Genomic DNA, 26,239 nt, shown 5'->3' with positions numbered 1-26,239 from the left:
GAACAATTAACATCGAATAAACAACACTAAGGAAGAGCAAGTAGAAACATAATCAGAGGAGAACAAGCAAATATATCCAACAATAGACAACAGGTGTCCTCAGCCAGGTTTGGAGGTATCTATAACATCCGGATTCAGTTGGCGAAGAAAGGCTTGCAGAACCGCAGGGTCATCATATGTGGTGGTTTTGTCTTTATACGTGACCTTGAACAGGCAAGGGTGTAGGAGACCATATCTGGCATTGATAGCTCGTAACTGAGGTCTCAAGTCTAAAAACCTTTTCCGTCGATCAGCGGTGGCCTTGGAAACATCTTGCGAAAGATAAAGACGGTGACCTTCCCACATGATTTGCTTCTTGAGTTTGGCAGCTGAGAGGACCTGCAGGAGGTCTGTATACTGCAAGAATAGCATGATAACCCCTCTAGGCTTGGTAGCAACCTTGGGCCCAAGACGGTGCGCTCTCTGAATATTTATGGAGGATAGAGCCGGAGCGTCTAGTATCTTCGCAAGGAAGGATTGGAAAAAGACGGTAGGATTGGACCCTTCTGAAAGTTCCGGAAGGCCGTACAAGCGAAGGTTGTTCCTGCGGTTTCTATTCTCCAAATCCTCAGTTTGACGCCTGAGGAGAAGAATTTCAGCTTCTATTGAAGGAATGCGGGAGCATGAAGAATGTAAAGAATCTGAGGATTGTTCCAAAGTTGTGACTCGAGAGTCCAAAGATGTCCACTTCTCCTGCATAGCCTGCATATTTTTTGTAGTGGCTTCCATAAAGGGTTTGAAGGCTCGGAGTTCTTCCAGGATGAGGTCCATGGAGGAGGAAGAAGAGTTACTCCCAGGCGAAGGCAGATCTTTCTTCAGCCGCTTGGATGAGGTCAAAGAAGGCTGTGTCTTCCCTCCAGCGTGGGCTTTAGGAATGGCTCCATGGACTGAGTCAGATTTTGAGGATTTGCCCTCTTCCATTTCTTGGTGTGGAGAATCGGAATCAGATCCAGAAGGAAGTTTCGGTAAATAAGTGAGCTTCAAGGTGCGAAGTTTCCCCATAAAAGGCAGTCAAGCACCAGTAAAAAAAAAAAAAAGGAGAATAGGAGAAACCTCGCAATGCCACTAAATAGCGATGAGTAGTGGACCCACCGCCTAGAAGAAACAATCCAGAGACAATCAACCAACCAAGAACGCAGGAACGGAGGTATGTGGTAAGAGGAAGAGTCCTGTCAGAAAGTTCAAAGCATGGAGAGAACAGAAGCGCCAAATAATGAGAGAAAGCGCTGCATGCGGATAAAGTGTGGCAGAGGTTATAAAAGGAGCAGTCTCTGAGGTGGAGGAGAGGCACTTAGGTCCAAATAGAATTCAAAAATGTCACTGGCAGAACTGGAGAAAAAAGGCGCTTCAGGAAAAGTCAAAATGTAAGTTCATGGAGGTGAGTATAGCAGAGGAGCGCAGATAAACATGGGGGGAGCATCCCTCGTTGAATAAAACACCAGGCTTCGTTGAAAATGACACCACTGACGCGCAAGTTGAGAGCAAGGTGAATACAAGACCTAACAGAAGTTGAGTAAAAATTGGTAATTAGAGGCAAGGAAATAAGCTGTGACGCATCCTACTGCATATTTGAGAGACTTCCTGAAACAGTATTGAGGGGGAAGTACAGTAGAGGTACAGAAAATACCTTCATGAGGCGCTGCAGCTGGGAATCACATGTGTGAATAGATAAAGATGCCACACCACGTAATGCAGGCAGAATCTGTGGAGAAAGGCATTTGAGGAGCTGGTTGTGAAAAACATATGGCTTACCAAGGAGCGCAGTATGAGAGCAGCGCTTGCCAAATTGATATGCAGTTCCTTCAATAAGTGCAGAGGAGTCCGCCAGGTGAAGGGATGTGACGAGAAGCCGGCCGCCTCTGTGTCCCGCGGCCGGCATACAAAATGGCGGTGACAGCCGCGAAACGAAAGCTTGCGGTGAACTCCTGCGTCGACCCGTGAAAAGCGGAGACAGTGAGGGCGCCGGGCTCTGCTCACGTTCCGCTGTACGGGGCTGTGTGGAAAGAGGAACATTTCACCGACATAGTGCCCCTTGTGTGGAGTTTAGGTGCGGTCGGTAGCGGAGCACTCGGTCTACGCCGCCATCTTGGCCGGCGTCCAAGCCACGCCCCTTATTTATGTTTTTAGGTCTGCTGTTCCTTGCAGTCCACCACCCCTGTGTTTGTAGCTGTTTGACCTGACATCCTTGGTGTGGTTTCCATTAACCTTTTGCTTTAAGACCTGCTGTTTTGCTGACTTCCTTTTTAGGGGCCATAGGCCTTTGTGCACTTTACCACTGCTAGGCAGTGCTAAAGTGCTTGTGCTCTCCTCCTAAAACATATTAGATTGGCTTATACCCAACTGGCATATTTGATGTACTTGTAAGTCCCTAGTACAGTGAATTAATGAAATGAAATGAAATGAATGAAATGAATGAAATGAATGAAATGAATATTGCACTTATATAGCGCATAACTACCCGGAGGCCTCGCAGCGCTTTAGACAGATTATTTTCTAGCGGGCACCGGGTAAATCAGCACGTTTTTGCATACAAGTGTGTTTTTAAAGCCTTTCTGAAGGACATGAAATTATTGTTTTCTCGGAGGGAAAGGGGCAGGGAGTTCCAAAGTTTGGCCGCAGTGTGAGAAAAGGAGCGACCACCCCAACGAGCCTTGTTAATTTTTGTTGTGGTTACAAGCTGAAGGGAGCTAGAGCGTAGAGCTCCGGACGGTGCATAAGGCATAACCACAGGATGAAGAACTGCCGGGCCAGTGCGATGGAATGCTTTGTGAACTATGCACATGGCCTTAAACTGCACTCTAGCTGCCACCGGGAGCCAGTGAAGCTCTTTCAGAGCTTTCCTAGCTGACTGCCGGCGGGGGATGTTATACAAGAGCCGTGCAGCACAGTTTTGTATGACTTGAAGCCTGCCGGTGACTGCTACCGGGGCTCCTGTGTAAAGCGCATTCCCATAATCCAGGCAAGAGAGAATCAGGGCCTGGACCATGACTCTCCTGGCCTGGAATGGGAGTAGAGGGAGCACCTTACGAAGCATTTTCATCAGCCCAATGCAAGTAGAGGCAGTTTTTGTGGCTTGGGCTGAAAGATCAAGCACCTTGTCTAGCCAAATTCCCAGACTCTTGATCTGAGATTTGGGAAGGGGGGGCATGCCAAGACATGGGGGCCAAATGGATGCGAGGGCAGATGGAGAGGGATTGCCCAACAGCATAATGTCTGTTATCTCCCCGTTTAATTTAAGACAGGAAGATTGCATCCATCTGGCGAAAGCCTCTAGACAGGGGCCTAGGGTGGAAGACGACCCCTCGGGGTGGTCAAGAGAGACCACCAGTTGGGTGTCGTCTGCGTAGGTGACAATACGCACACCAAAGGGATGGACTATCCCTTCTAGAGGTTCCATGTAAACATTAAAAAGGGTGGGACTCAGGGAAGAACCCTGAGGCACCCCACAGCTAAGTGAGTGCTTAGGGGAGACTGTCTCACCCTCAAACACCTGAAAGAACCTGCCATCCAGGAAGGAAGTAAGCCATTCCAGGGCCGCACCCGACATGCCCAAACCACTCAAACGTTGTAATAATATGGAGTGGTTGACCGTGTCGAATGCGGCGCTGAGGTCGAGTAATATGATGGCAGCCTTTCCTCCCTGGTCCAGCACGGCTCTGGCCTCTTCGGTCACTGCCAAAATAGCGGTTTCAGTTCCGTGCTGGGGACGGAACCCTGTCTGAGAGGCACGAAGCAGACTATTGGTCTCAAGGTAGTCCACTAAGATGTTATTGACGTGCCTCTCAAGCAGTTTGCTCATCCAGGGAAGCAAGGAGATGGGGCGATAGTTGGCCAAGTTGTTTTGATCAAGTGTAGGCTTTTTCAATAAGGCTCTAACCATCGCGCACTTCCAGGGGGGGGACACAGTACTGGAGGTGATGGAAGAATTAAGAACATCCAGAATCACTGGACGAATGATATTCATGACCTTAATAAGAGTCTGAGGAGGTGCTTGATCACTAGGGGATCCCGAGGTGAATTTCGGGATCAACCTATCTAGTGTGGGAAGGTCGAGGAGTGGGAGTTCGTTCAGCTGACTGGAATGGTTAACTACAGTCGGAAAGATAGGTTCTGGAATATTGCTACCGATGGCAAATGTAGAGTAAATGGCCTGGATCTTCTGAAAGAAGAACATGGCTAGATCATTGCCAAGGGTCTGAGCACCGTCTGATGATGGACGCTCGGGGGAGGGAGAAATTAAGGACTTCGCTATTTTGAAGATCTCCTTGGGGGCATTAGCGGCCAGGTTAATTTTTGACTCATAAAAAAGAGATTGAGCAGTTTTTATTTCATTTTTATAGAGCTTTATGGCAGCTCTATATTCAGCCTTCCTCTGCTGCGAGCGATTCTGACTCCACGCTCTTTCCAATTTGCGGCAGGTTAGTTTCATAATTCTAAGCTCAGGTGTATACCATGGGGCAACTTTGGATCTTACTATAGATTTCAGGGGGATCACAGGGAGGACTTGATCGAGAGTATCACAGATCCAGTTATCAAAGTTAGTTGTGGCGATGTTGGGATTAGTGGACTTCTTAGGTTGGTGTTTCATAAGGGCCCTTTCCCAGTCAGGGATCGAGAGTGGGGGCCATTTCCTACCTTTATGTTTGTTAAAATTATCAGGATTAGGAAGGGAGCTTGTGGACCAAGATAAAGGTATTAAGAAATGATCGGTCCAAGGTAATGGAATAGGGGTCTCAGTCTTTAGTTTGTCCAAATTACTATGGATGTGGTCCAAAAGATGTCCCTTGTTGTGTGTTGCAAGAAAACCCTTTTGGTGCAGACCGATGGCCTGAAGATTAGATCGAAGGTTAATGGCTTGAGCATCACAGGGGTCGTCCAAATGTATATTAAAATCGCCCAACAGGGTAAAATTTGCCGAAGCAAGTAAAACATTGGTGACAGTATCTATCAAATTGGGGATGAAATTACTAAGGGCACTAGGAGGGCGGTAGGCTAACATGCCAGAAAAAGTGGTGGTGGGAGAGAATTCTAAGATAAAATGTAGAATCTCACAGCTTGGTATAGTGGAGGAGGTGGTGCGGCATTTGTACATGTCTCTATAGACAATAGCCAAACCACCACCTCTCCCTGACTGGCGGTCTAGTCGTTTAAAGGTATAGCCCTGGGGAACCGCCCACACCATAGTTGGATCGCTTTCTAACTGAAGCCAGGTCTCTGTCAAGAAGAGAACCTCTGGATTAAGCTCTTCAATCAACATAGAAAGTTCAGTGTGATGCTTAGAAAGTGATCGACAGTTAAGGAGAAACATTTTCCAATTGTGTGAGGATTGGGGATTTTCGGTGTAAGCATGAGCTGTGCTCCAGGCACATGACTTACAATGGGACACTGTAATGGTGAGGAAAATCGAATGAAGGCACAGAGGGTTTGTGGGGGGGCGTAACATGTGAAGACTAGCAAAGCTATAAGTAAGGCGTATTCCTACCATGGTGGCCGAGTTAGCCTATTTCTGAGGGCTGGAGGCGTCTGGACGCGGACTGGCGCAGACTGGCTTCTCTTTGGCGCCTCTTAGGCGCGTCAATGGCGCTCCCGCTGCGCGTCACCGCTGCGCGAGGGGACAAGGTATTTGTAGATTGGGAGGTGAGGGAAGACTAGAACGTCACCCTCTGAAGATGGCCGCCCGCCGAGGGACAAGAAGGAAGTACGAGCGCTCTTCCTCCCTCCACTCAATCAGCATAAAGTAGCTGCGGTGGACCGGGGAGTCAGCGCTATGACTGGCAAGGTACCAACAATTTTAATGACACTTTACAGTTTTAAAAACACACAAGTTTTAAAAGTATCCTTGACACAGTGAAAAACGATCCACACCCAAGCGCTAGCGTGCTAGTAATCAGTCTGCACGAGCGCGAGTGTCTAGAGCCCTAAATAGTCAGGGAGGGAGGGAAGACTAGAACGCCACCCTCTGAAGATGGCCGCTCGCCGAGGGACAAGCAGGAAGTAAGAGCGCTCTTCCTCCCTCCACTCAATCAGCATAAAGTAGCTGCGGTGGACCGGGGAGACAGCGCTATGACTGGCAAGGTACCAACAATTTTAATTACACTTTACAGTTTTAAAAACACACAAGTTTTAAAAGTATCCTTGACACCGTGAAAAACGATCCACACCCAAGCGCTAGCGTGCCAGTAATCAGTCTGCACGAGCGCGAGTGTCTAGAGCCCTAAAATAGTCAGGGAGGGAGGGAAGACTAGAACGTCACCCTCTGAAGCTGGCCGCCCGCCGAGGGACAAGCAGGAAGTAAGAGCGCTCTTCCTCCCTCCACTCAATCAGCATAAAGTAGCTGCGGTGGACCGGGGAGTCAGCGCTATGACTGGCAAGGTACCAACAATTTTAATTACACTTTACAGTTTTAAAAACACACAAGTTTTAAAAGTATCCTTGACACAGTGAAAAACGATCCACACCCAAGCGCTAGCGTGCTAGTAATCAGTCTGCACGAGCGCGAGTGTCTAGAGCCCTAAATAGTCAGGGAGGGAGGGAAGACTAGAACGTCACCCTCTGAAGATGGCCGCCCGCCGAGGGACAAGCAGGAAGCAAGAGCGCTCTTCCTCCCTCCACTCAATCAGCATAAAGTAGCTGCGGTGGACCGGGGATTCAGCGCTATGACTGGCAAGGTACCAACAATTTTAATGACCCTTTACAGTTTTAAAAACACACAAGTTTTAAAAGTATCCTTGACACAGTGAAAAACGATCCACACCCAAGCGCTAGCATGCTAGTAATCAGTCTGCGCGAGTGTCTAGAGCCCTAAAATAGTCAGGGAGGGAGGGAAGACTAGAACGTCACCCTCTGAAGATGGCCGCCCGCCGAGGGACAAGCAGGAAGTAAGAGCGCTCTTCCTCCCTCCACTCAATCAGCATAAAGTAGCTGCGGTGGACCGGGGAGTCAGCGCTATGACTGGCAAGGTACCAACCATTTTAATTACACTTTACAGTTTTAAAAACACACAAGTTTTAAAAGTATCCTTGACACAGTGAAAAACGATCCACACCCAAGCGCTAGCGTGCTAGTAATCAGTCTCTGATCACTACCTGTGCCCTGGACCTGTAAATAAAGTTCTACTACTGAACCTGCAGCACTGATTGTACCACCCACTTAAGTAGCACGTCAAACATGTATCAGGCCTGCCATTGCAGCCTCAGTTTGTGCAGTTTTAAACTGCCATTGTGACCTGGCCAAACAAACTTTTGCCAAGCCCAAGCCTTCATTTTTAATTTGTATAAGTCACCCCTAAGGTAGGCCTTGGACAACCCCAAGGCCAGGGAGCATTGTATTAAAAAGGTTGGACATGTACATTTAAGTTGCACATGTCCTGGTAGTGAAAAACTCTCAAGGTCAATTTTCACTACTGCAAGGCCAACCTCTCCTATAGGATAACATTAGAATTATCTTAATACATTTTTTGTAAGTGCAATTTCCAAATGGGAACAGGTAATTCCATTATGTTTGGTGTCTCTGGAATAGCAATTTAAAATCCTAACTTATGGTGAAGTTGGATTTTAAATTACAATTCTGAAAATGCCACTTTTAGAAAGTTGAAATAACACAAAATGCCAACACCCACTTATTACTTTTGAAAAAAGCCAATTATTTAAGGGCAATAGGACAAACACTATTTCTTTATATTTGACCTGGTATATTTATTTATACCTGTCGACTTCAGTATTTATTTAATTTTATACTTTTTTTCAAAGAAGAAAGGAACATTCAACTACTCACAATAAATATATACATTACTGTCTACAAAACACTAAATATGTACAATTCTATTATACACTTACAAACAATCTACATGTAATAAAAAACATACACGATATTTAATTCAAAACAATCTTGTGCATAAATGATCAAATCAATATTCATACAGAAGAAAAAAGAGACAAAGTCAAGATAAGGGAAGGAGTAATAGCTTGTTCTTGGAAACGTTTAGTGTTACGAATAACTCCTTTCAATGTGCCGACGCGTTTCTAGTCCAAAGAACTCAATCTCTGGACTGTCATCAGGGCTCTGTCACTTATCTGTATTAACATGCAGAAAAACAATAAAGTTTTATTATTTCCCTGCACTCCATTTTTATGAGCGAAAATAGATCGCAACACCAACTTGTCACACTGGAAAATACCTGTTGGTTTTGTTTTGAAAAACCTAGTATGTTCTAGACCCTTTGGGGTCTGCTCGGGGGGCCGCACCTTAGCGCGAACATGCTCTAAACATTGGCACTTGTTGTAATTGTAGATACCGCCACGGACAATTGGAGAAACCTTTGATGCGCAAAAAGACGTATTAAACAGGAGCGCGGCGTGCGCCGCACGGCGAAGCTCTGTACTAAGTAGCAGATCAAGTTATAAGAACTTTCGTATCGTGTGAAGGTACGTTGGTTTTCGATGCATTGTTGTCAGATGGGGTAGTCAACATATGCGAATAATGGAGTAATACGGTTATTTAAACATTGGCAGATTACTTCTCAAAAAGCTGACAGAAAGGTCGAGCGACAGCCGCCATTGAATTTAATCCGCCGATGAGACAGGTAGGACATGAGTGTAAGCTCTACCGTCAAAGAATGTTTTCCATGTTAAACTTGAGAGAGGACAGGTAAAACGTCCACAATTCGTTTCCTTTTTGTAGGTGGAGACCTTTCTCTATTAAAAAGGAATGCGACAGCATAGAAGCTGCAAGCCCGGATAATTTCAAGTGGGATTAGGTTTTTCAAAACAAAACCAACAGGTATTTTCCAGTGTGACAAGTTGGTGTTGCGATCTATTTTCGCTCATAAAAATGGAGTGCAGGGAAATAATAAAACTTTATTGTTTTTCTGCATGTTAATACAGATAAGTGACAGAGCCCTGATGACAGTCCAGAGATTGAGTTCTTTGGACTAGAAACGCATCGGCACATTGGAAGGAGTTATTCGTAACACTAAACGTTTCCAAGAACAAGCTATTACTCCTTCCCTTATCTTGACTTTGTCTCTTTTTTCTTCTGTATGAATATTGATTTGATCATTTATGCACAAGATTGTTTTGAATTAAATATCGTGTATGTTTTGTATTACATGTAGATTGTTTGTAAGTGTATAATAGAATTGTACATATTTAGTGTTTTGTAGACAGTAATGTATATATTTATTGTGAGTAGTTGAATGTTTCTTTCTTCTTTGAAAAAAAGTATAAAAATAAATAAATACTGAAGTCGACAGGTATAAATAAATATACCAGGTCAAATATAAAGAAATAGTGTTTGTCCTATTCCCCTAAATAATTGGCTTTTTTCAAAAGTAATAAGTGGGTGTTGGCATTTTGTGTTATTTCGATTTAAATAGGGTCCAGCCTCCCCCACTCCTTGTCTAAAAGGACTTAACTCCTTAGTTTTCAAAACTTTTAGAAAGTTGGCATTTTCATGCCTCTGTCATTTGGTGACTGCAGCCTTTATCTGGGTCACATGACTGGCTGCAGGTGACTGTTGGGTATTGTGCATTTCAACCTTGACAGCCAAACTCAATGGGAAGCTTATCTGTGACTGGATGGGCCATCACTGGCAGGATGGGAGGGAGGAGCTGGGCCCAACATCACTTAAACCTGAATAGGCTGTGTCTTGTCTCCACACAAGGGCTGCATACCCCTGTAGTTAATCGGGAGCCAAGGCCAGGATGGCAGGGCACCTGTGCACTTCAAAGTCATTCTTCTAGAATCTTCTCCCCACTTCAAAGACACAATTGGGTACATATACTGGATCTCAGCTACCACCACTTCAATACTATTCTGAACCTGTGGATACTCAGCCAGGAAGAAGATCTGCTGTGCTGCTGCAAGGACTGCCACTCTGCTGGACTGCTGCTCTGAAGGAATTGCTGCCCTGCTGTGCTGACCTGATGCATGTTGCTCTTTAGCCTGGTTGAGAAGGACTTGGCATGCTTCTCTTGAACCCAGATTCAAGAATGTCTCCCCGGGCTAACTGGCTGGCCTCTTGATATGAAGCCTCAGTGACAGAACAGGTTTCCAACAACCTTGGACCTGCACCTGGACTCTGCCATCTGTGAGTCTACCCTGCCAAGTGGTGCCACCCCAGTCATTGACCCTTGGACATGGGCTGAAAGTACTGTGCCAGCCTCTGTGGATCCAGCAGAACCAAAGCATTTCCTCTGCTGGATGGCACAAGGCTGAGCAGAACCAATGCATTGCTGCTACTTTGTGGGTTTTACCCATCACAAAGAACCACATCACAGCCTCGCAGCTCTTCAGAACCGATACATCACCCTGACTGCACACTGCATCCTCAACGCTGGACTTTGCATTGCAAGTCACATTTTTGGGATCCTCAACAACGAACTAGGTCATTGCATCGCAGCCTCACCTGATCTCGAAATCGACGGATACATTTGACTGCATGATCCAACTTTGCACAGATCCTCACAATGCTCCACACACCAGGATTTAATGTACTTTGTTCAGCTGGCCTGACTGGGCCCCTGGAACCAGCCTGCGCTCCATCGCAGTCAGCCTGAACTTGTGACTTTGTTCCGGTCTGCATGATCAGATATCCACAGTTGTCGCTTTGTGTTTTTTTGCACAATTTTTACACAAACCTTTTTTGTCATTTTGGTCTTATTTTATAAATTATAATAAGTTAAATGTTTCTAACTTGGTGTGTGATCCTTTTTGCGTGAAATATTCACTTTATTAATGTTGGACAAATACTTTATACATTGCCTCTAGGTTAAGCCTGCCTGCTCTGTGTCAAGCTATCAAAGGATTGAGCACAGGTTAATTCAGGGTCGGCTCATGCCTCACCCTGACAGGCATTGTGGTTGATGCTAGACCTGGGCTCAAACCTCAATCAACCAACAAGCCCAATCCCTCACAGTAGCAAGTCACAGAGAGTGACAAATAGAGACATGCCTAATTTAATTTCAGTGGGCAGGTCTTTCTGAAATCATCTGCAACTGGACATTTTGCAATGTAACCTGGTACATAGGTCACATCGCAAGAGCAAAGAGTCATCGGAAAATGTTAATGAGCAATTTGCGACCGCTTTTTGGTGACCGGTCTTTTGATACTTCAGGCCTGTTATATATAAATACCACATACATGCATAGATTATGTCTTATTCTTAATATTTGTGAATGCTGATTTTTCACCAGAATACACACTGTCCTAGATGTGCTTCTACACGTATACACAATTTGTTCACATTTTGTTCCTTTTCAAATCTGGCCTATTTGGCACATCTACTCATAATTTATCTGATGTCCTCAAGGCCGGAAGAAGATTTGAAATCTTCACTAAAATCGTTATACTGATGCCAATCATGTTATCTGGTAAACAATATAGATGTGCACCTTTTCATAATGTTTGAATTTAAGCTGACTTCTCTTAAGAGCAGCTGAGGGAGAATACAATGCCTCCAGTAATACCGACATGCAAAATTTAAACCATTGTTGTTTGCATGGCCACCATTGACATGTTTGGTATTGTTGTTAAGACAAAATATAAAACACTGGAAGAAAGCAATGATTTTAGTTATGCTCATACATGTATTGCTAATACATGCTATGAAGTTCATATGTTTTAAATGTTTTAGTATGTAAGTATTAATGTTAGACTTGACTTCCTTGTCATTGTGTTATCTCAAACTTGTTACCTTCACCCCTCCTGCTTGCTGAATTTGTTTTTGTTGGCTTTACGACTTGGTGCACTTTCCCACTGCTAACCAGCACTAAAGTGCTTGTGCTCTCTCCTTCATACAAGTTGATTACATCTAATTTGCATCTTTAATTTACAAATAAGTCCCTAGTAAATGATACTACATGTACCCAGGACCTTTACATTAACCCCTTCGGGGCTAATGACGAGCTGGGCTCGTCATCGCGCTTACCTGTCCTGCGCGGATGACAAGGCCAGCTCGTCATCAGCCCCACCCTCGGGGAAGCGCTGGCGCTCCCCCCGAGGCTCTCTGATCGTCGTTGTTTTGCTGGGGGCGGCAGTGGAAGAGCTTCCGCTGCCGCCCCCGCCCCCCCCCATGGTAATCCCTGATGACGTCAGCGCGCACAGCGCGCGCTGACATCATCAGGGATTCCCAGCGCTCGGGAAGCCATTTGCTTCCTGCGCGCTGGGAAAGAAGGTAGGTTTCTCGAGGCTGGCGGGGGTTTGGGGGCAGCGAAGAGGCATCAGGGGAGAGGAAAGAGATTTTCCTTTCCCCTGATGTCTCTTTGCAGGGCATTTCTGCCTCACGATCGCGCACAGCGTCGCGATTGTGCGGCGGAAATGCCCCCACTAGACACCAGGGATATACTTTTAGTTTTTAGGAAGTGACCCCTTGGGCAAGGGTCGCTTCCAGGCTGGCTGGCAATATGTTTTCATTTTTCTGCCCCCCCTGGGGGGAAATCGGCCCGTTTTTTCGGCCGTTTTGCCCCCAGGGGGGGCAGAAATTCCCCACTAGCACCAGGGATATAGATTTTTACAAAGATGGCGGCCATTGATTTTGTTTACGTTTTTCTGTCCCCCCTGGGGGCAAATCGGCCCGTTTTTTTTTGCCGTTTTGCCCCCAGGGGGGACAGAAAATGCCCACTAGACACCAGGGATGTAATTTTAGTTTTTAGGAAGCGACCCCTTGGGCAAGGGTCGCTTCCAGGTGGGGTCTGAGTATGTTTTCGTTTTTCTGCCCCCCCTGGGGGGAAATCGGCACGTTTTTCGGCCGTTTTGCCCCCAGGGGGGGCAGAAATTACCCACTAGAACCAGGGATTTTTGTTGGGGCAATGTGTTTGTTTTGGGAAGCGACCCCTTGGGTAAGGGTCGCTTCCAGGTGGACATGATTGTGTTTTTGTTTTTCTGTCCACCCTGGGGGCAAATCGGCCTGTTTTTTTTGCCGTTTTGCCCCCAGGGGGGGCGGAAAATGCCCACTAACACAAAGTTTTTAGGAAGCGACCCCTTGGGCATGTTTGCTGGTGGTGTGTGTGGGGAGTGGTACTTGGCTGGATGGTGTGCGTGGAGCGGTGCTTGGCTGGCGGTGTGTGTGGAGTGGTACTTGGCTGTCGGTGTGCGCTGAGTGGTGTTTGGCTGGCGGTGTGCGTGGAGGGGTACTTGGCTATCTATGCACGGAGTGGTGCTTGGCTGGCGGTGTGTGTGGAGTGGCGCTTGGCTGGTGGTGTGTGTAGAGTGGTACTTGGCTGTCTGTGCACGGAGTGGTGCTTGGCTGGCGGTGTGTGTGGAGTGGCGCTTGGCTGGTGGTGTGCGTGGAGTGCTACTTTGCTGTCTGTGCACGGAGTGCTGCTTGGCTGGTGGTGTGTGTGGAGTGGCGCTTGGCTGGTGGTGTGCGTGGAGTGCTACTTTGCTGTCTGTGCACGGAGTGCTGCTTGGCTGGTGGTGTGTGTGGAGTGGCGCTTGGCTGGTGGTGTGCGTGGAGTGCTACTTTGCTGTCTGTGCACGGAGTGCTGCTTGGCTGGCGGTGTGTGTGGAGTGGCGCTTGGCTGGTGGTGTGCGTGGAGTGCTACTTTGCTGTCTGTGCACGGAGTGCTGCTTGGCTGGCGGTGTGTGTGGAGTGGCGCTTGGCTGGTGGTGTGCGTGGAGTGCTACTTTGCTGTCTGTGCACGGAGTGCTGCTTGGCTGGCGGTGTGTGTGGAGTGGCGCTTGGCTGGCGGTGTGTGTGGAGTGGCGCTTGGCTGGATGGTGCTTGGCTGGCGGTGAGTGGTGCTTGGCTGGTGGTGCTTGTGGAGTGGCGCTTGGCAGGTGGTGTGCGTGGAGTGCTACTTTGCTGTCAGTGCACGGAGTGGTGCTTGGCTGGCGGTGTGTGTGGAGTGGCGCTTGGCTGTTAGTGTGCGTGGAGTGCTACTTTGCTGTCTGTGCACGGAGTGCTGCTTGGCTGGCGGTGTGTGTGGAGTGGCGCTTGGCTGGTGGTGTGCGTGGAGTGCTACTTTGCTGTCTGTGCACGGAGTGCTGCTTGGCTGGCGGTGTGTGTGGAGTGGCGCTTGGCTGGTGGTGTGCGTGGAGTGCTACTTTGCTGTCTGTGCACGGAGTGCTGCTTGGCTGGCGGTGTGTGTGGAGTGGCGCTTGGCTGGATGGTGCTTGGCTGGCGGTGAGTGGTGCTTGGCTGGTGGTGCTTGTGGAGTGGCGCCTGGCAGGTGGTGTGCGTGGAGTGCTACTTTGCTGTCTGTGCACGGAGTGGTGCTTGGCTGGCGGTGTGTGTGGAGTGGCGCTTGGCTGTTAGTGTGCGTGGAGTGCTACTTTGCTGTCTGTGCACGGAGTGCTGCTTGGCTGGCGGTGTGTGTGGAGTGGCGCTTGGCTGGTGGTGTGCGTGGAGTGCTACTTTGCTGTCTGTGCACGGAGTGCTGCTTGGCTGGCGGTGTGTGTGGAGTGGCGCTTGGCTGGTGGTGTGCGTGGAGTGCTACTTTGCTGTCTGTGCACGGAGTGCTGCTTGGCTGGCGGTGTGTGTGGAGTGGCGCTTGGCTGGTGGTGTGCGTGGAGTGCTACTTTGCTGTCTGTGCACGGAGTGCTGCTTGGCTGGCGGTGTGTGTGGAGTGGCGCTTGGCTGGCGGTGTGTGTGGAGTGGCGCTTGGCTGGATGGTGCTTGGCTGGCGGTGAGTGGTGCTTGGCTGGTGGTGCTTGTGGAGTGGCGCTTGGCAGGTGGTGTGCGTGGAGTGCTACTTTGCTGTCAGTGCACGGAGTGGTGCTTGGCTGGCGGTGTGTGTGGAGTGGCGCTTGGCTGTTAGTGTGCGTGGAGTGCTACTTTGCTGTCTGTGCACGGAGTGCTGCTTGGCTGGTGGTGTGTGTGGAGTGGCGCTTGGCTGGTGGTGTGCGTGGAGTGCTACTTTGCTGTCTGTGCACGGAGTGCTGCTTGGCTGGAGGTGTGTGTTGAGTGGCGCTTGGCTGGTGGTGTGCGTGGAGTGCTGCTTGGCTGGAGGTGTGTGTTGAGTGGCGCTTGGCTGGTGGTGTGCGTGGAGTGCTACTTTGCTGTCTGTGCACGGAGTGCTGCTTGGCTGGCGGTGTGTGTGGAGTGGCGCTTGGCTGGTGGTGTGCTGGAGTGCTACTTTGCTGTCTGTGCACGGAGTGCTGCTTGGCTGGCGGTGTGTGTGGAGTGGTGTTTGGCTGGCGGTGTGTGGGGAGTGGTGTTTGGCTGGCGGTGTGTGGGGAGTGGTACTTGGCTGGATGGTGTGCGTGGAGTGGTACTTGGCTGTCGGTGTGCGCTGAGTGGGGTTTGGCTGGCGGTGTGCATGGTCTGGTGCTTGGATGGTGGTGTGGGTGGACTGGAACTCTGCTGGCGGTGTGTGAGTAGTTACTTTCTGTTGGTCACTACACACACTGCTAGTTGAGTGACACTCTACGCAGTCCATCATTTTCTGTAGTTGCTATGTCAGATATGTGGGCGTGTGAAAGTGATGGGCGGCTGGCGGTGTGAATGTTTTGTATGTGTCACACGTACAAAAGGTGTATGAATGTCCTTACTGCCCCTGTGTGATATGGGTACTGGTAGTAGCAAAAGACTGACTGGCACCAAAGTGGTCAGGCACTTTACAAAAATTCAAAAAATTATCCAGTGTCTTGATGTTAAACCTCATCTAATCTCATTTGGTCTAAGCCCTAATTGATGGCCCATCTGGCCGAATTTTAATTTGGGGGGCAAATTTGTGTGTTGTTTTTTTAATTGTTATATTGTTTGTGAAATGTGGTAGTAATTTTTTTTTCTTCTCTATTTTTGTCTTGTTCCAGGCTTTTGCTGTTTGGATTGTTGTAGGTTGCGTGTCTGTTTGCAGCTTGTGTAGTTGCTTGTGCTTGGTAAGTGAATGTATTTTGTACTACCTCTCCTTGATGTTTGTCTTTTTGAAAAAGGTTGTACTTCTAGCAGTTTGTGTGGCTCTGTGTTTTTTTTTTCAGCATTAGTGTTTGATGTGCACTTTGTTTTCTAATGTCATTTATTTTTTTCTTTCTAGTGGGATTTCATTTCTTTTCGCTGTGTCTCAACAGAGTAGGTGCTGGTGAGTGTAGCTATATTTTGTAAGAGTGAAATTGTTTTGGATTGTATTTATCTTTTAGTGAAAGCCTTACCTTGTTTACTTCTTACTTTGCACAGTGTAGGTTGTTGTTCACTTGTGTGTGCAGTCTTCTTGCTTTGTAAGGATAATGGCTAGTCGCAGGATTACTGCTCAGCAGGTTCTTGGTTTGCTTTTTGAGTCTTCCTCGGACCATGGTTCAGAGTCTGAGTCCGATTCGGACTCCCAGGAAGCGGCAGAAGATTCAGGCAGTGAGTTTTCTCTTCGCATAGAATCATCATCATCGGATGATGACTCTTCTTCTAGTGCTGATGAAGGGCCTATGGTACAGGAGGACATTGTGTTGCCGGTAGTGGGCCAAGAGGCACCTGTGCTGCTGCCTAGGGCCGCAAGGTTTCCTTTCTTTTTACGTCGGCAAGAGGCATGTGGGCTGGAGCCTGCACCCATAAGGCTTCACATTGCTGTGGTGTGCAAAGGGGCATCTGGTGCTTTTCGTCTTCCTGCTCGTGTAGTGCAGCAAGAGGCATCTGGGGCTGTTAGGCTTCCCATTGGTGTAGAGCGGCAAGAGGCATCTGGGCCTGCTGGGTTTCCCGGTGGTGTAGTGCAGCAAGAAGCATCTCAGGCTGCTGGGCTTCCCGTTGGTGTAGTGCAGGAAGAGCCCTCTGGGGATGCTACGTCTTCTGTTGGTGTTGTGCAGCCTGAAGTATCTGTGGCTGTTAGGCTTCCCGTTGGAGAACAGCAGCAAGATGTTTCGGTGCTGCAGGCTGGGGTGGCTGCTCCCCCCGTTGATAGGGATGGCCTCTGGGTTCCCCCTGGCTTGGTGCAGCCGGCATTGCCAGAGTTCACTGGTGTTCCTGGGTGTAGAGTGAATACAGAGAATTTTCTGCCAATTAATTTTTTTCAGTTGTTTTTTGACGATGTGTTTTTGCAAGAGATTGTTGAGCAAACCAATTTATATGCAGAACAATATTTGAGGGCCAACAGTGCCAGCCTTAAGCCCTATTGTAGAGCAATCCGGTGGACTCCCACCAATGTTGAAGAGATGAAGAAGTTTCTGGGATTAACTTTTTTGATGGGCTTGATAAGGAAGTCATCAATTACTTCATATTGGTCCACTAGTCCCTTGATGGTAACAGCTATATTTCCAGCAGTCATAAGTCGTGATCGGTATACGCTTCTTCTTCGGATGATGCATTTTGCTGATAATAGTTTAGCGTTGTCACGCGATCACCCTGATTGTGACCGTTTGTTTAAAATTCGGCCTGTCCTTGATCACTTTGTTGATCGTTTTTCTGAGATTTTTGTCCCTGGTAAAGAAATTGCAGTGGATGAGTCTTTGGTGTTGTTCAAGGGCCGCTTGGTTTTTAGGCAATACATTCCTAGTAAGAGGTCACGCTATGGAATCAAACTGTATATGCTGTGTGACAGTGAGACTGGATATGTCTACAATTTCAGGGTGTACACTGGTAAGGAGTCCCGCATTAACCCTCCTGGTTGTCCTTCTACTTTTGGAGTAACTGAGAAAATTGTGTGGGAACTAGGTAGAGGATTATTTAACAAAGGCCATCATTTATATGTAGATAACTTCTACACTGGTGTGCAGTTGTTCAAGGAGTTGGCCAAAGTGGGCACTGTTGCTTGTGGCACAATGCGCAGTAACCGTAAAGGTTTCCCAAAGGAACTTGTTTGCAAAAGGCTTGTGCGGGGACAGTCTACGGCATTGCGATGTGGGGAGCTTTTAGCTGTGAAGTATTCAGACAAGAGAGATGTGTACATGCTGACTACTATCCACGATGAAAGTACTGTACCTGTGCCTGTTTGGGGTCAGGGTGCTGAAGTGCGCAAACCTGTGTGCATTCTAGCTTACAATAAGTTCATGGGTGGTGTTGACAGAGTAGATCAGAGGTTGGAACCTTATGCTGCTCTTCGAAAGGCTTACGTTTGGTACAAGAAGTTGGCTATCCATCTGTTCCACTTGGCATCATTTAATGCTTTCGTTGTGTACCAGAAGTCTTGTCCTGGGACGAAGATGACTTTTCTTAAGTTTCAGGAGTCTATAATAGGCAGCCTTGTACTTGTGCAGCAGGCAAGTGTTCCTAGATTTGGAGTGGTGGAGGAAGTGGCTAGATTGCAAGATCGCCACTTTCCTGAATCTATTCCTTCCACTACTGCTAGAGACTTTCCGACTAGAAGATGCAGAGTCTGTTGGCGAAGAGGCGTGCGGAAGGAGTCTCGTATATACTGTCCTGACTGTCCTTCTAAGCCTGCATTGTGTATGTCAGCTTGTTTTAAATCGTACCACACGCAAAAGAACTATTGGGAGTTTGATTGAGCTGTAAAGTGAATTGCTTGGTCTGCATTCTGTAAAACATTTTTAGTTTGTTTCAAGGATTGGCATTAGTGCAAAGTTTTTATTTTAAGAATTTGTGTTACCTGATTTGTAGGTATTTCCATTTGTTTAGTGTCATTTTCAAAAAAAGAATTCTAAATGTGTTTGTGGTGTATGCCGGCTGGTGCTTGGCTGGCGGTGTGTGTGGAGTTGCGCTTGGCTGGCGGTGTGTGTGGAGTGGTGCTTGGCTGGCGGTGTGTGTGGAGTGGTGCTTGGCTGGCGGTGTGTGTGGAGTGGTGCTTGGCTGTCTGTGCACGGAGTGGTGCTTTGCTGGCGGTGTGTGTGGAGTGGCGCTTGGCTGGTGGTGTTCGTGGAGTGGTACTTGGCTGTCTGTGCATGGAGTGGTGTTTGGCTGATGGTGTGTGTGGAGTGGTGCTTGGCTGGCGGTGTGTGTGGAGTGGTGCTTGGCTGGCGGTGTGTGTGGAGTTGTGCTTGGCTGGTGGTGTGTGTGGAGTGGTGCTTGGCTGGCGGTGTGTGTGGAGTGGTGCTTGGCTGGCGGTGTGTGTGGAGTGCTGCTTGGCTGGCGGTGTGTGTGGAGTGGTGCTTGGCTGGCAGTGTGTGTGGAATGGTGCTTGGCTGGCAGTGTGTGTGGAGTGGCGCTTGGCTGGTGGTGTTTGTGGAGTGGTACTTGGCTGGAGGGTGTGCGTGGAGCGGTGTTTAGCTGTCTGTGCACGGAGTGGTGCTTGGCTGGCGGTGTGCGTGGAGAGGCGCTTGGCTGGTGGTGTGCGCTGAGTGTTTGGCTGGCGGTGTGCATGGTCTGGTGCTTGGCTGGTGGTGTGGGTGGACTGGCGCTCGGCTGGCGGTGTGTGAGTAGTTACTTTCTGTTGGTCACTGCACACACTGCTTGTTGAGTGACACTCCACGCAGTCCATCAATTTGTGTAGTTCCAGTGTCAGAAATGTGGGCGTGTGAAAGTGATGGGCCCTTGAATGGCGCTGTTTGCTGGTGTGAGTGTTGAAATGTGATGGGTCCGCGGCTGGCGGTGTGAATGTTTTGAATGTGTCACACGTACGAAAGGTGTATGAATGGCCTGTAAAGAGGTTGGTGCCTTGACGTGGCTTTACAGCTCACGAGCTGTGAGTCAGTGGTTCAGTTTATCATACTTGCAATTATACACAGTGTATTTCATTTTTGTGAAATTACTTGCGTATACAATTGTATGTACTGAATCATCACTCACCCTCGTGCCAAATCCAACCAGTATGTGTGTGTGCTTGCGGATTAGATGGGTGTGCAGTAATAATTGTTTTTTTTCTCTTTCTGCATTAGGGTGTACCTTGTCCCTTATTGTGATTGTTGTAATGTGTTGCTTTTATTCCAGATGGTGTCAGTGGTCTTGTTTGCATCAGGTATGAAAGGTGCGTGAATGGCCTGTAAAACGGTTGGTGCCTTGTCGTGGCTTTACAGCTCACGAGTTGCGAGTCACTGGTTCGGTTTTTATGCATTTATTTATTGACAGAGCATTTCATTTTTTTGAAATATCTTGTTAATAAAATTTTATATACTGAACCATCACTCGCCCTCGTGCCAAATCCAACCTGTATGTGTGTGTCTTTGAGGAATAGATAGCCGTGCTTGAATGTTTGTCTTTTGAGTAACTCTGTTAAGGTGAGGTACCCTTTTACTCGGGAGAACAAGGGGAACGCTGGGTGGTAGGACATTTTTGCCGGCACGGCGATCCCACGGCAAAATTTTTGGAAAAGTGCTATTTTTACCTAATTAAGGTTTGCAAGGAGTTCTGGGTAGGAAAACATTGGGGGACCCACGCATGCCATACCTCCCTGGACTCCCCCGGGTGTCTACTTTTCAGAAATGTGTGGGTTTGGTAGGTTTCCCTAGATGGCTATCTCGCACGGGGCCAGAAACCCAGGTAACCCCTCTTGCAAAAGCTGGAGAATTCATGTCCACCAGCTTTTGCAAGAGGGGTTACCCGGGTTTTTGGCCCCGTGCGAGACAGCCATCTAGGGAAACCTACCAAACCCACACATTTCTGAAAAGTAGACACCCGGGGGCTTCCAAGGAGGTATGGCTTGCGTGGATCCTCCAACGTTCCTTTACCCAGAATCCCTTGCAAACCTCATTTTTTGCTTGGAAAAAATCATTTTTTTTCACACGTTTTAGTGTGGGAAAGCGTGGCATCACTGGGCTCACACAAATTACCTCCCACCCAGCGTTCCCCAAGGTCTCCCGATAAAAATGGTACCTCACTTGCGTGGGTAGGCATAGCGGCTGCTTTAGGAAAAGGCCCAATTCATACTGTGGAGACGAAAACATTACCTTTAGCCAAATAATCTTATTTTTTGAGGGGGTCACCTGAGCTTTTGGCCCGGGGCTTGGCAGGCATCTTTGGAAACTACCAAACCCAAACAGTTCTGAGAACTAGACACCCGGGGGAGTCCAGGGTGGTATGGCATGCGTGGGTCCCCCAATGTTTTCCTACCCAGAAACCCCTGCAAACCTGAAATTTTGGTCCAAAAACCAACTTTTCCATACTTTTTTGGGTGGGATCTCGCTGCCGGAACAAATGTCCTACCACCCAGCGTTTCCCTTGTTCTCCCGAGTAAAATGATACCTCACTTGTGTGGGTGGGCCAAAGGCAAGTGACTTAGGCTGGGGTGCTTAATTTGTAAAACGTAAATATGAGTAAAAACTACCTTTTTCAAAATTCATTTTTGGGGTGTTCTACTTTGGGGCACCCACACAAGTGAGGTATCATTTTACTCGGGAGAACAAGGGGAACGCAGGGTGGTACGACTTTTTTGCCGGCACGGCGATCCCACGCCAAAAAGTTTGGAAAAGTGCAATTTTTACCTAATTTTAAGGTTTGCAGAGAGTTCTGGGTAGGAAAACATTGGGGGACCCATGCATGCCATACCTCCCTGGACTCCCCCGGGTGTCTAGTTTTCAGAACTGTTTGGGTTTGCTACTTTGCAAAGAATACCACCGAGCCCCGGGCCACAAATTCAGATCCCCCCCCCCAAAATCAAGGTAGTTTTGCAATAAGGTAATGTAAATTCACCACCGTACGATTTGAACCGTTTCCTGTTGCAGCCACTATGTCTACCCACGCAAGTGAGGTACCGTTTTTTTCGGGAGACCTGGGGGCACGCTGGGTGGGTAGAAATTTGTTGATCCACGCAGATTCCAGAACTTTCCACCACAGAAATGTGAGGAAAATGTGTTTTTTTGGTCACATTTTTATGTTTTCAAGGAGTTCTGGGTAGGAAAACATTGGGGGACCCACGCATGCCATACCTCCCTGGACTCCCCCGGGTGTCTACTTTTCAGAAATGTGTGGGTTTGGTAGGTTTCCCTAGATGGCTGTCTCGCACGGGGCCAGAAACCCAGGTAACCCCTCTTGCAAAAGCTGGAGAATTCATGTCCACCAGCTTTTGCAAGAGGGGTTACCCGGGTTTTTGGCCCCGTGCGAGACAGCCATCTAGGGAAACCTACCAAACCCACACATTTCTGAAAAGTAGACACCCGGGGGCTTCCAAGGAGGTATGGCTTGCGTGGATCCTCCAACGTTCCTTTACCCAGAATCCCTTGCAAACCTCATTTTTTGCTTGGAAAAAATCATTTTTTTTCACACGTTTTAGTGTGGGAAAGCGTGGCATCACTGGGCTCACACAAATGACCTCCCACCCAGCGTTCCCCAAGGTCTCCCGATAAAAATGGTACCTCACTTGCGTGGGTAGGCATAGCGGCTGCTTTAGGAAAAGGCCCAATTCATACTGTGGAGACGAAAACATTACCTTTAGCCAAATAATCTTATTTTTTGAGGGGGTCACCTGAGCTTTTGGCCCGGGGCTTGGCAGGCATCTTTGGAAACTACCAAACCCAAACAGTTCTGAGAACTAGACACCCGGGGGAGTCCAGGGTGGTATGGCATGCGTGGGTCCCCCAATGTTTTCCTACCCAGAAACCCCTGCAAACCTGAAATTTTGGTCCAAAAACCAACTTTTCCATACTTTTTTGGGTGGGATCTCGCTGCCGGAACAAATGTCCTACCACCCAGCGTTTCCCTTGTTCTCCCGAGTAAAATGATACCTCACTTGTGTGGGTGGGCCAAAGGCAAGTGACTTAGGCTGGGGTGCTTAATTTGTAAAACGTAAATATGAGTAAAAACTACTTTTTTCAAAATTCATTTTTGGGGTGTTCTGCTTTGGGGCACCCACACAAGTGAGGTATCCTTTTACTCGGGAGAACAAGGGGAACGCAGGGTGGTACGACTTTTTTGCCGGCACGGCGATCCCACGCCAAAAAGTTTGGAAAAGTGCAATTTTTACCTAATTTTAAGGTTTGCAGAGAGTTCTGGGTAGGAAAACATTGGGGGACCCATGCATGCCATACCTCCCTGGACTCCCCCGGGTGTCTAGTTTTCAGAACTGTTTGGGTTTGCTACTTTGCAAAGAATACCACCGAGCCCCGGGCCACAAATTCAGATCCCCCCCCCTAAAATCAAGGTAGTTTTGCAATAAGGTAATGTAAATTCACCACCGTACGATTTGAACCGTTTCCTGTTGCAGCCACTATGTCTACCCACGCAAGTGAGGTACCGTTTTTTTCGGGAGACCTGGGGGCACGCTGGGTGAGTGGAAATTTGTTGATCCACGCAGATTCCAGAACTTTCCACCACAGAAATGTGAGGAAAATGTGTTTTTTTGGTCAAATATTTATGTTTTCAAGGGATTCTTTGTAACAAAACCTGGGGGTAGGCAGACGAGTCACCCCATCCTGAATTCCCCTGGGTGTCTAGTTTACAAAAATGTATAGGTTTGCTAGGTTTCCTTAGGTGCTGGCAGAGCTACGGCGCAAAAACAAAAGGTAGTCTTTTTGTCCGAATCGTGCAAAATTTCACTGGGAAATTGAGGTGCGACCATGCTGCGTTTTGCGCTGTTTCATGTCGCAGCCACTATGCCTACCCACGCAAGTGAGGTACCATTTTTTTCGGGAGACCAGGGGGCACGCTGGGTGGGTGGAAATTTGTTGATCCACGCAGATTCCAGAACTTTCCACCACAGAAATGTGAGGAAAGTGTGTTTTTTTGGTCACATTTTTATGTTTGTAAGGGATTCTGGGTAACAAAACCTGGGGGTAGGCAGACGAGTCACCCCATCCTGAATTGCCCTGTGTGTCTAGTTTTCAGAAATGTATAGGTTTGCTAGTTTTCCCTAGGTGCTGGCAGAGCTACGGCGCAAAAACAAAAGGTAGTCTTTTTGTCCAAATTGTGCAAAATTTCACTGGGAAATTGAGGTGCGACCATGCTGCGTTTTGCGCTGTTTCATGTCGCAGCCACTATGCCTACCCACGCAAGTGAGGTACCATTTTTTTCGGGAGACCTGGGGGCACGCTGGGTGGGTGGAAATTTGTTGATCCACGCAGATTCCAGAACTTTCCACCACAGAAATGTGAGGAAAATGTGTTTGTTTGGTCACATTTTTATGTTTGTAAGGGATTCTGGGTAACAAAACCTGGGGGTAGGCAGCAGAGTCACCCCATCCTGAATTGCCCTGGGTGTCTAGTTTTCAGAAATGTATAGGTTTGCTAGTTTTCCCTAGGTGCTGGCAGAGCTATGGCGTAAAAACAAAAGGTAGTCTTTTTGTCCGAATCGTGCTAAATTTCACTGGGAAATTGAGGTGCGACCATGCTGCGTTTTGCGCGGTTTCATGTCGCAGCCACTATGCCTACCCACGCAAGTGAGGTACCATTTTTTTCGGGAGACCTGGGGGCACGCTGGGTGGGTGGAAATTTGTTGATCCACACAGATTCCAGAACTTTCCACCACAGAAATGTGAGGAAAATGTGTTTGTTTGGTCAAATTTTTATGTTTGTAAGGGATTCTGGGTAACAAAACCTGGGGGTAGGCAGACGAGTCACCCCATCCTGAATTGCCCTGGGTGTCTAGTTTTCAGAAATGTATAGGTTTGCTAGGTTTCCCTAGGTGCTGGCAGAGCTACGGCGCAAAAACAAAAGGTAGTCTTTTTGTCTGAATCGTGCTAAATTTCACTGGGAAATTGAGGTGCGATCATGCTGCGTTTTGCGCTGTTTCATGTCGCAGCCACTATGCCTACCCACGCAAGTGAGGTACCATTTTTTTCGGGAGACCTGGGGGCACACTGGATGGATGGAAATTTGTTGATCCACGCAGATTCCAGAACTTTCCACCACAGAAATGTGAGGAAAATGTGTTTTTTTGGTCAAATTTTTTTGTTTGAAAGGGATTCTGGGTAACAAAACCTGGGGGTAGGCAGACGAGTCACCCCATCCTGAATTGCCCTGGGTGTCTAGTTTTCAGAAATGTATAGTTTTGCTAGGTTTCCCTAGGTGCTGGCAGAGCTACGGCGTAAAAACAAAAGGTAGTCTTTTTGTCCGAATCGTGCTAAATTTCACTGGGAAATTGAGGTGCGACCATGCTGCGTTTTGCGCTGTTTCATGTCGCAGCCACTATGCCTACCCACGCAAGTGAGGTACCATTTTTTTCGGGAGACCTGGGGGCACACTGGATGGATGGAAATTTGTTGATCCACGCAGATTCCAGAACTTTCCACCACAGAAATGTGAGGAAAATGTGTTTTTTTGGTCAAATTTTTTTGTTTGAAAGGGATTCTGGGTAACAAAACCGGTACCTCACTTGCGTGGGTAGACATAGTGGCTGCAACAGGAAACGGTTCAAATCGTACGGTGGTGAATTTACATTACCTTATTGCAAAACTACCTTGATTTTGGGGGGGGGATCTGAATTTGTGGCCCGGGGCTCGGTGGTATTCTTTGCAAAGTAGCAAACCCAAACAGTTCTGAAAACTAGACACCCGGGGGAGTCCAGGGAGGTATGGCATGCATGGGTCCCCCAATGTTTTCCTACCCAGAACTCTCTGCAAACCTTAAAATTAGGTAAAAATTGCACTTTTCCAAACTTTTTGGCGTGGGATCGCCGTGCCGGCAAAAAAGTCGTACCACCCTGCGTTCCCCTTGTTCTCCCGAGTAAAATGATACCTCACTTGTGTGGGTGCCCCAAAGTAGAACACCCCAAAAATGAATTTTGAAAAAGGTAGTTTTTACTCATATTTACGTTTTACAAATTAAGCACCCCAGCCTAAGTCACTTGCCTTTGGCCCACCCACACAAGTGAGGTATCATTTTACTCGGGAGAACAAGGGAAACGCTGGGTGGTAGGACATTTGTTCCGGCAGCGAGATCCCACCCAAAAAAGTATGGAAAAGTTGGTTTTTGGACCAAAATTTCAGGTTTGCAGGGGTTTCTGGGTAGGAAAACATTGGGGGACCCACGCATGCCATACCACCCTGGACTCCCCCGGGTGTCTAGTTCTCAGAACTGTTTGGGTTTGGTAGTTTCCAAAGATGCCTGCCAAGCCCCGGGCCAAAAGCTCAGGTGACCCCCTCAAAAAATAAGATTATTTGGCTAAAGGTAATGTTTTCGTCTCCACAGTATGAATTGGGCCTTTTCCTAAAGCAGCCGCTATGCCTACCCACGCAAGTGAGGTACCATTTTTATCGGGAGACCTTGGGGAACGCTGGGTGGGAGGTAATTTGTGTGAGCCCAGTGATGCCACGCTTTCCCACACTAAAACGTGTGAAAAAAATGATTTTTTCCAAGCAAAAAATGAGGTTTGCAAGGGATTCTGGGTAAAGGAACGTTGGAGGATCCACGCAAGCCATACCTCCTTGGAAGCCCCCGGGTGTCTACTTTTCAGAAATGTGTGGGTTTGGTAGGTTTCCCTAGATGGCTGTCTCGCACGGGGCCAAAAACCCGGGTGG

The sequence above is a fragment of the Lissotriton helveticus genome, chromosome 6 (genome assembly GCF_964261635.1).
Source record: "Lissotriton helveticus chromosome 6, aLisHel1.1, whole genome shotgun sequence".
Lineage (NCBI taxonomy): Eukaryota > Metazoa > Chordata > Amphibia > Caudata > Salamandridae > Lissotriton > Lissotriton helveticus.
This window is presented reverse-complemented; position numbering follows the sequence as displayed.